The sequence below is a fragment of the Macrobrachium nipponense genome, chromosome 21, assembly GCF_015104395.2.
Source record: "Macrobrachium nipponense isolate FS-2020 chromosome 21, ASM1510439v2, whole genome shotgun sequence".
In the NCBI taxonomy this organism is placed as follows: Eukaryota; Metazoa; Arthropoda; class Malacostraca; order Decapoda; family Palaemonidae; genus Macrobrachium; species Macrobrachium nipponense.
In genome coordinates, this window is record NC_087212.1 from 42,193,804 (window position 1) to 42,202,782 (window position 8,979).

The 8,979-nt window shown below is 36.1% G+C and overlaps 1 protein-coding gene across 2 annotated transcripts in view; it reads right to left on the reverse strand.

The window, feature by feature from the left end:
* The window catches only part of LOC135197966 (soluble guanylate cyclase 89Da-like), a 277,263-nt gene that overhangs the window by 109,700 nt on the left and 158,584 nt on the right, over nt 1–8,979 (reverse strand). The window lies entirely within an intron of this gene.

An 8,979-nucleotide genomic window follows, 5' to 3' on the forward strand; every position in this document is an offset into this window, starting at 1 on the left:
ATTTATTGAGATTTTTTAATGACATCGCTAACTATTAAAGTGGCGTTACTGTTGTTTTTTTGAAGATTTAAAAAAAATGTATCGGTGTTTATTAAAGTTTGTTTAGTGGCGTTATTTTTTTTTTATAGATTTGTCTCTTTAAGTTGATTGTTAAATTACATCATATCGGGGTTATCTTTCATCGCTATTTATTGAAGTTTGTTTATAGTGACGTTATTTATTTATTTATGTTTTTTAGGATTTTTTTCTCTTTATATAGTAAAGTTTGTTTTAAAAGACGTTATTTAAATAGAATTATCTTTAAAATTGTTTGTAAATTACATCATAACGGGTGATCTTTCATACTTAAATCATTTTAGAAATGTAATTATTCTTTTTAGAATCATATCTTTAATATCTTCGGAAATTACATCGTAACGGGGGAGATCTCATCGATATTTTTTAAGTTTGTTGAAAGTTATTTTCCATACTTACTTGTTGAAGTTAGTTAAGAGGGTAGTTCATTTATAAGTAATATTCTCATTATTTATAATAAGATTGTAAATTACATTAGACCACTCTGACATTATTAAGTTAAACTGTTTCATCATCATTTAGTAACCTCTTGAAAGCGCCCATAAATTTGATGGAACTCTCCATCACTTTGTACCAAGTACAATCACCTTGACTGTATGAAGGATGAAAGTTGCGTAATTAATGACACGCCCACTCCGTCAGTGTCACTTAGCAGCCCAATCGCGTCATTTTCATGTCCGTCAAGCTACTGCGTCAAGCGCTACAGAACTCTATGCGAAAAAAAGGCTGGGACGACTATTGACCTATCTTCCGTTCCCCACGAACGACCTCGGTGTCGTTGAAGGACAAGCTGCTCCATTACCGGAGGTTCTGTTCGTGGGTCGTCTTCGTAATGACCCAATTACGCTCAATTATCGCATTATTCCGAAAGCAAGATGGACTCCAGTCATCTGGAAAGGTCTAGTTTAGGAATAGGGAGAGGGAGTTAACTATCCTGTCTGGAAATAGGAGGTTGGGGTTGCGGGGGGGGGGGTGATGCATACTGCTCACGTCGCTGACATTAATTCTCATGAGTTCCCCCTTGTCCTTCTTACGAACCATTGATTATTGAATGGTACATTATTACTTCTTATATCGTGCGTCATTACGTATATGCGCTGAGGTCATTTTCCCCTGAGACAAATGTACGTGCGTTTGTGTGGTTGAATCTCCTCTACCCCATCTGCTCTTAGGTGAGAGCTAGTTTGGTAGCTCGAAAATTTTCTTGAGAGCTTCAGATTTTCAGGGGTACAAATACTTGTCAATTTTGGGCAGCATATCTTAGGCTGCAAAGACAAATGGGATGGTCATCATAATGCCTTTGTCCGCTTTGGTGAAGAACTCGCAGAAATTTAATGAAAGCAATAATTTCGGTTTGTCATTACAAGAGAAACAAGTGTAAAATACGCCAAAGTTTCTTCCACGCAATCGAGTTTTCTGTGCAGCGTGTAATGCTGTATGAAACTCTTTAGCCACGACCCGGTTGTGGCATGTGTTGTTAGCAGCTACAACGGTGCCAGACGCACGATCATAACTTTAACCTTAAATATAATAAAAACTACTGAGGCTAGAGGGCTGCAATTTGTTATGTTTGATGATTGGAGGGCAGATGACTATCATACCAATTTTCAGCCTCTAGTCTCTGTAGTTTTTAAGATTAGAGAGCGGACAGAAAAAGTGCGGACGGACACACGAATAGCCATTTCAATAGAAAACCAAAACTTAGCTGACCGAGCAGTTCAGTTTAAAATGAAACACAGTTTGAAAATGTACGCGTATAACGTGTGCATTGAGAAACTTGTCAAGGAACAAGAGGTTCTGTGGAACACGCTAAGGAACAGACGACAGACTCATGCATTTTTTCTCGTTATGAAACTAGACAACTGCGCCTAGCGGATATGCTATTTTTGTTCCTTTAGCGCCTTAACCCGTTATATTAATTATAATGGTCAATATTTCCCTAAAGTTTTCGTGACGTATCAATCCTTAGAATCTCTCTCTCTCTCTCTCTCTCTCTCTCTCTCTCTCTCCAAAAATCTCAATAACTCCAGGTGTGCCATTTCGTGGTCCACATAATCTCTCTCTCTCTCTCTCTCTCTCTCTCTCTCTCTCTCAATTTTTTCCAAATTCTCAATAACCTCAGGAGTGCCATTTCGTGGTGCATATAATTCTCTCTCTCTCTCTCTCTCTCTCTCTCTCTCTCTCTCTCTCTCTCTCTCTCTCTCATTTTTTCCAAAAATATCAAATTTTAATCGCTTCAGGAGAGCAATCTTTAGTACCAAAAGTTTAGGAAGTTCGGGGAAGTTGACTCCAGTTTTAATGAAGCGCTTGAGAACCTATTTCATCACTGGAATGAACGTATTTCGAGCAAGTAAAAAATGCGCCGAAGAATCTAGTTTTCTGTACAGTGTATAGTGCTGTATGAAACTCTCAATCAGCTGTGGTGCCCTGTGTTGTTGCGGTGCAAGACGCACGATCATGGCTATCTGTAACCTTAAATTTTAAATAAACTACAGATGCTAGAGGGCTACAGTTTGTTATGTTTGATGATTAGAGCATGGATGATCAGCATACCAATTTGCAGCCCTCTAGCCTCAGTAGTGTTTTGGCAATGACGGGAAATTAGGGAGTTTGTTTCAGTCTTTGATATAACTAACACTCTTATTCATCATTCCCCAATAAACCACAAAATGATATTGACTAGATTTTATTTTAGAATGTTCTGCAGTCACAATAGAATGAACTGTTATTTTATGTGTAACTTTAAAAAATACGGTAAAGTTATTTAATCGTGTATTATTAATATCATTAGGTGTTATTTTACGTATAATTTGAACAAATATGTGCAGTGCTATCATCTTGAAGTGTATCATTATTATTATTATTATCATTATTATGATTATTATTATTATTATTATTATCATTATTATTATTATACTTAAAGCTTCACTTCAACGAAGCGCATCAACAGAACATAATCCTGCATCATCCGGTTTACCTTTTAAAACACCTACTTGGCAGATATTTGTGAACGATGGAGAAAGGTGTTGAGTCTTTACCCGAGATACAGATGTAATGCTAAATCTAGCCACAGATTTTATGGGGATGAGTGAAATAACCAAGGAAGCCAGGTCTATGGAAACTGAGGTCAGCTGGTCAAAAGATGTCGTTTATGAACTTTCCTTAGTGAAGGCTTGCTGACCTTGTAGAAATCACATTCGTGAGGTAACTGGTATGAATGACTAATGAGGCTGATAGATACCCAAGTTTGGAACATAGCTAAGCATCTATGGCGAAATAAATCCTGACTCGTACAAGGTGGCTGAAGAAGTAGGGTAGTGGCAGTACCGGTTAATGAGCTTCCGAGAGCAACTCCCAAAGTAATATCAGTAGAATCCAGCGAGACCGAGGGTCATACGGGTAATAAGTAATTAGTAAGATCTGGACTGTTGCTGATATTGATTTAATTATAGAACTTTGTCAAAGTGTTTATTGTTACATTGAGGTAAAAGCTTATATACTGTAGCACTCATGTTTTTCGAAAGTATGTTTAAAAGTGTCTGCACACGAACAGTGGAATATTATTCTACCTTAAAGAGACAGAACGGAAATCCACAGCTTTATTTAAACAGTCTTTCTAGCCATAAACATTTGAACTAAGCTAATTCTTTGCGTAGCATGTAAATTGCCGAGTAACCTGCTCGCACATGTTGAATTCAGATTGGTTGAATTCAGATTGGGATGAGCAAGATTACATTTATGTTTTGCATAAAGACTACATACATTCCAATATACGTTAAACAGTCTGAACGGTTAAGAATAACCCACAGCTGCACGTCCCCGGAATGCGGGTAGGGCCGTCAGTTACCTTGTGGGGTGTACTGTAGGCATTACTTGAAGGTGTTTGCATATCCTTTCGGCCCTTAGCTGCGCCCACTTTTCTACCTTTTGTTTACTCCCATTCCCGCTTCCTTTGTTGTCCAGCCTCTCTTAATTACTATTACTTAATACAAGCGTGGCGTTTTCTCCCAGTTCCAGCTTTTTATCCTTGACTTCCTTCATTTTCCTAATTATCTATCTTGCTGTCCGATCGCTCCAACTCCCCCTCGCTGAATGATCGAAAGTGCCGCTGTGCTTAGCTTAACGACCTAAATTTCAAAGATCATTTATAAACCTGTAAATCAAAGACCATTTAGGAAAACAGTTGCCTGTATCCAGCCAAGCGGCCTCCATAGAGAAATCTGCTGTGCTGTCAGAGACCAATAAGCTCTTCATTTCTGTTTACATTCGTTTCGTAAAGGGGAACAAGGGAATGAAAAATAACATCACATAAAAATCGGACTGCCGAGGTAAGCTAATAAAACCTTCATATTTGTCACAGAAAGAGGGCCATTTGTGTGACATATCCTGACATGGGAGAATTTGCCTGCATGTAAAATCTCAATGGAACGTTTTCAGGTTACGTTAAAGCTCTCTTAAGACTCTTATGTATTTTATTTGAGTAACAGAAAAGCGTCACAACTAATTCCAATTTAACGTTCCGCAACATTCCAGTGGCGTAGATTATTAAAATTTTAATTTTCCATCAAAATGAGATGGGCCCTATGGCCCAAATTTCAACCATCCATTTATTCGTTCATCTCTCCTCCGTAGGAGGGTAGAACCGTCAGTATACTTCGTGCGGTGCACTGTAGGCATTACTTAAGGTTTGCAGTGTCCCTTCGCCCCTTAGCTGCAACCCCTTTCATTCCTTTTAACTGTGCCTCCGCTCATATTCTCCTTGTTCCATCTTACTTTCCACCTTTTATTACACCTTTCAAACCTTCTTACTGTTAGTTTCCATTTCAGTGTCGAATGCTCTCTTAGGTCTCAGCGCTTGGTCTTTGGCCTAAATTCTATATTCTGTTGTGTTCTGTTCATTCGCCAATCAAAATGGAAACTCACTGAATTGACAAAGATGGTTTGGATACCTTAAAAATTTCCTATGAAAAGATCAATTTTACATCCTTTAAAAGCAACAGCATTATTGACGATTCTTGAATGAAAAGTTGTCAGTCACTATCATCCAAAGCCGAGAGGATTTCAAGACTCATCTCTCGTTATTCCTCTGAACAAGACTAAATGTAGCATTTGTCTGTCTGTCTGTCTGAATGATTGTTGGTATAATCCTTGTAACTTCTCTTCCTTTTATTGGCTATTGAGATGAAGGTGGATGGATGGAGGATCTGTCAAGTCATCCATTATTTTAACTTTTTAGATTGTCTGTTTTTTTTCCTGCCCATTGATATAGCTTATCATGGATTTTCAGTGTAACAATAAGTTCATGTTTCATGTCACAGACTTTGTTGTTATGAATCTGCCGTAGTTATCAAAGGTTCCCCCTCCCCGAATGGGCTAGAGCCGTCAGTGCACCTCATGGGATACGCTGTAGATATTAGTACTTAAGGTTCTTTGCAACGTCCATTCGGCCCCTAGCTGCAACCCTTTTCATTCCTTTTACTGTACCTCCGTTGCTGAATGACCTCATAGGTCCCAGTGCTTGGCCTTTGGCTTAGATTTTTTTTATCGCAATCCATTTAAAGGTTTCCAGTGGTAGAACTTTTTAGTCAGCCGCTGTATTATTCTCTGTGAATTGAAGACCGGATGAGTGATAATAAAAGGTTATAATATGCGATGATTTTCAGTCTATTCAAAAACTGTAGTTATCGAATGCACACACAATTTTCAATTACATTGATACCTGAACAAGTGAACATGGGTAAAGTGATAAAAACATTTGTTAATTGCTAATAAGTACATTAATGCTTCCATTCTAAAAAAAGAAAAAGACAAAATGATCATTTACCTTTCCAGAAATGTCATCAAGAAGGCATTAGTGGTTTCTTAGAAGACTTACTCTGATGACTTCTTGCATCAGACTCTTGTCGTCTGTTACAGAATGAAAAGAGGGAGTTGGCGCGACAATAAGACAACGAAGAAACGAGTCTGAAATGCGCCGAAGTTTCTGTAGAATACTTTCAGTTAAATTCTTAGCCGCGGCCCATGAATCTCAGCCACGGTCCGGTGATTGCCTGTGATATTGGTACCTACAGCGGTGCCTGAAGAAAGATTATGGCTAAATTTAATATTAACTAAAAAATTACTGAGCCAGAGGGCTGCAATTTGGTATGCTTGGTGATTGTAGGGTGGATGATCAACAGGCCAATTTGCAGCCCTCTAGCCTCAGTAGTTTGTAAGATCTGAGGGCGGACAGAAAAAGTGTTGACAAACAGACAAAGCCACCATAATAATTTTCTTTTACAGAAAATTAAAAGAGGGAGTTAGAGTGATATTAAGACACAAAAAAGGGGGACCCTGAGTTGGAGTGACAATGAAAAGAGGAAGTTGGAGTAGTTGGACAGGAGGATTTAAGAATGGATGCGGGAACGGATGTAAAGAAAAGCGCCAAAAAGTCGTTGCAGTGAGGGGCCAAATAGATGCTGCGAAAAACCTTCAGTAATTCCCACGGTGCATCACGTTAAGTACACTAGTAATTTTTTATCACATACATGTGTAATTGTAATGGCCACAATGACCTCTTCACTTCTCAAATTCTTTGCTCTTTTTTGGCTACGCCTGTCACTACAAAGCTTTCAGATCCAACTTCTAAGAAATATGAAGAAATCATGATGTCCGGTAGTGGGAAAGAGGACAGCATGATTTCTTCATATTTCTTTCAAGTTGGATCTGAAGGCTTTGTAGTGACGGGCGTATCCAAAAAAAAGCAAAGAATTTGGGAAGTTAAGAGGGTGTTGTGGCTATTATAATTGCACACACACATATATATATATGTATGTATGTAATGTATACACATATAAGTATTATATATTTATAAATGTGCAAAATATATATATATATATATATATATATATATAAAATACATATATATATATTTATATATATATATATATATATATGTGTGTGTGTGTTACCCACACGCACGCACCCACACACACACACACACGCATACACAAACATTATTAGTCTGATTCGTATTAGCATCAGTAGTTAGAACAGCAGTGATAGTATTTATATATACGAAACGCAGAACAAGCGTTTAATATCCCATTCTTCCCGCGAATACACAGCCTTTTGCAAAAGAACATTTAATTGCTGTTTTCAAATAGAGGCGAAATGCCAGATTCAGCCGGGAATGAGAGGCGCTCTCTGTAATCACGAGTTTAATTCTTTCACTGCGTCGTTTTTTTTTTTTCTTACATTTGTTTGTTTGTGTGTTTGTTTCAAGTCAAGTGCTATTGAGTGTTCGTGTATGTTTCATATCTTTTAGCTTTTTAGTTTTCTGTTAACGAAAGTTATTGGGACGGCTATTTGTCCGTCCGTCCGGACTTTTTCTGTCCGCTCTCAGGTCTAGAAAAACTAGAGGGCTGCTAATTGGTATATTGATCATCCACCCTCCAATCATGAAACATACCAAATTGCAGCCCCCTGGCCTCAGTAGTTTTTATCCAATTTAAAGTTGAAGTTGTCCATGATCGTGCGTCTGGCGCCGTTATAGGTGACAAAAACATAAGTCCACCACCGGGCCGTGGCAGAGAGTTTCATACAGTATTGTACGCTGGACAGAAAACTCAATTGCGCCGAAGAAACTTTGGCGCTTTTTTTTTTTTCTATTTGAACAGTTTAAAATCGAAATGCAGTGCCGAAAACTGTATATATATATATATATATATATATATATATATATATATATATATATATATATATATATAGATATACATATATATATATATCTAATAAAAGGCTCCCATAAATACGCCAAAATGTTTATTACATGGAATTCTGTTGTAACAGAACATTTTTACCAGTCATATATATATATATATTATGTATATATATATATATATATATATATATATATATATATATATATATATATATATATATATATATATATATATATTATCGTTACTCGAGGTCGTAATTTTTTCGAGGCTAAATAAATTATGATTTGGCATTTATAATATTTGATGTAAAACTCATCAACTCTTTATACTCTTGACAGAGTAAGACAATATATTATTGTTAATACACCCAAAAATGCTTTTTTTATGAACATTAACTTTCATGTTTTGCTTAACATTGATATCAAACAGGTAAGTCTATACACACACATATATATAAATATATATAATTATGTAAATATTTTATGTGTATATACATGTTACATGCATATACATTTTAAAATATATATATATATATATATAATATATATATATATATATATATATGTGTGTGTGTGTGTGTGTGTGTGTGTGTGTATGTATAGTAATATGTTATATTTATGTATATGTGTACAGATCACCACACACACACACACACACATATATATATATATATATATATATATATATATATATTATATATATCGACAATATGGATCATACACACATGCATGCATACATAGTTCATGCACACATATATTGTTTAGACGTAGCTATAAAAAAAAAAGCTTTATTCCGACATAGTTCACAATGCACATCTCAACAACAACAACAAAATCCCATCACCTCTTCATTAATGAAAGCCAACGGGAAATAAACGTAACGTTTCTATTACTATTCTAAGAGAGAGAGAGAGAAATGCTTGATGGTAATGAATAGCAACAGCGCTTTTGTCTTTGCTAAGAGTAATGGATTCTTTCGTACCCATATCGACACAGTTTTTATTAGACGTTCTGTTAGATTACAATCATAAGAACGAGTTACATCATATATATATATATATATATATATATATATATATATATATATATATATATATATATATATATGTGTGTGTGTGTGTGTGTATATACTCGTTCAAATGATCGTAATCTAACAGATCGTTTAATAAAAACGATCATAAGAACGAGTTACAATATACATG